Source organism: Bison bison, unplaced genomic scaffold, assembly GCF_000754665.1.
Source record: "Bison bison bison isolate TAMUID 2011002044 unplaced genomic scaffold, Bison_UMD1.0 scf7180017864466, whole genome shotgun sequence".
In the NCBI taxonomy this organism is placed as follows: Eukaryota; Metazoa; Chordata; class Mammalia; order Artiodactyla; family Bovidae; genus Bison; species Bison bison.
In genome coordinates this window covers 7,804,793-7,806,621 of record NW_011495027.1, presented here as the reverse complement: position 1 = coordinate 7,806,621, position 1,829 = coordinate 7,804,793, and the positions used below count along the sequence as shown (strand labels likewise).

The 1,829-nt window shown below is 42.4% G+C and overlaps 1 protein-coding gene across 1 annotated transcript in view; it reads right to left on the bottom strand.

The window, feature by feature from the left end:
- The window catches only part of LRRC8D (leucine rich repeat containing 8 family, member D), a 133,255-nt gene extending 131,987 nt beyond the window's left edge, over positions 1-1,268 (bottom strand). Inside the window, exon 1 of the mRNA XM_010860383.1 lies at positions 1,139-1,268. The gene's annotated coding sequence lies outside the window, so the exon portion shown is untranslated. The remainder of the gene's footprint in view (positions 1-1,138) is intronic.
- Between the last annotated feature and the right edge of the window lie 561 nt (positions 1,269-1,829).

Genomic DNA, 1,829 nt, shown 5'->3' with positions numbered 1-1,829 from the left:
GCCAGGCGGGCGAGAGTCCATCTCAGGAACCTTCACCCTTCCTGGGGCTATCCTGTCAACTGGGAACTTTGATAGTAAGACGGGAGTGGGGCTGGGGTATGCCTTGAAATGGTAGGGGGAAATTTGCCGAAAAGTCATTTCAGCGGCTTCCAACCGTACTTACCTGGGATATAGGGCACACACAACTTTATCTTGGCGCGAATAGCTTCCCTGCCTAATTTGTTCTGTCTCTGCTATTAAAGATGCAAGAGAGAGTCACTTACTGTTTTTATCTGAGTCTGCTCTCCCCGATTCCCCCCACCCCATTCTTTTTTGCCAAAGATGTCTTGTGTCTGAAGCAGGCAGATGAAAGTTTGTCCTCCACTAAACCGTGTTTCCCAACCTGATAGTTCTCCCTCTTGTTTTTGTTGTAAGATCAAAGTGTATTTGAAGTCTTTTTCATGGGTGGGGAGAAGCAGAAATCAAGAAATAACGTCACGAGAGATGTTTGGAAGTGTTGGTTTTTAACATGGCAGATGGTTCCAGCCCAGTATCACAATATCTCCTTTTATCTGAATCTACCTGTTTCCATGAACAATGGGTAATGAGTCTATGTGCTCAGTTGTGTTTGACTCTGCGCAACACAATGGAGTGTAGCCCACCAGGCTCCTCTGTCTATGGGCTTCTACAGGCAAGAATACTGGAGTGGATTGCCATTTCCTTCTCCGGGGGATCTTCCTGACCCAGGGATCACACCTGTGTCTCCCGCATTGCAGGCAGATTCTTTACCGGCTGAGCCCCATGAAAAATGGGAAATCTCATCTCTTCTACCAAGATGTCTCCATGTCAGTGAATGTTCAATCAACATTTCCTAAGCATCTAAACGTTCTTCATAAGCATGCTGCAAAAATGTTATAGGTACTCAGGAAGGTGGGAGTTCAGATACAGTGAGAAAGTAGAGATTCATTTTTAGGGTTTCAGGAAAGACTTCAGAGACAAGGGAGTAGAACTGACCTTCAGAGAGTGAACACTTATTCCCCTGACCCTGGAAGTAAAGAAGAGCAGCCCTGAGGTTGAGTATGAACAGAGCTCCAGCACACACTCAAGGAACAGGCCTAGACTACTTGCAATATGACACTAGATTTTGAGCCCTTCTCACCTCTTGCTCTCTCTTTCCCTGTCCTGTTCTTGGTGCCAGTAGCCTCTCCTGTCCACACACTGAGCCAAGAAGGAGGTGTGTAGGCAGGAGCTGTGTATCCCGTGATCTAATTACAGTACCAGATTCGCTGATCTGGGAGGTTGGTGCTGTTTTAAAACTGTTAACATCTAGTGGTGTGATATTTTGATGGAAAACACTACTCACTACTATGATTAATTTGGAATGTTTTGCTGTTTGTAAAAACACTGTTCCACATTTTGATCTTCCCTGAGTTTTAAAGTATGATTTTAAACTTGAGAACTCTGATTTCAAGAATGGGATAAATTGAGAAAGGAAAAAAGTAGTACTCAAAAAGCAAATGTAGAGAAACAGGCATGTATTCTCATAAATGTGAGTGTTAATTGAGTAAATCCATTTGGAGGACAATTTAGCAATTTTGGATGAAATTAATATGTGAAGGATTTTTTTGACCAGACAGTTTCACCTCTAGCAATTTCTACTTTGGTCATATGTGTGCAAAAATCATGTATTGCAGAAGCATTTACAAGCATGTAGAAAGCTGTATGTACAGGTATATTTATTGCAGTATTGTTTATGACAGGAAACATAGAAGGGTGCGTAGGTTTAATAACAAAATCCCAGTAGGGGACTGGTTAAGCAAATTTAACCTGTTTTATAAAAATTAGAGACC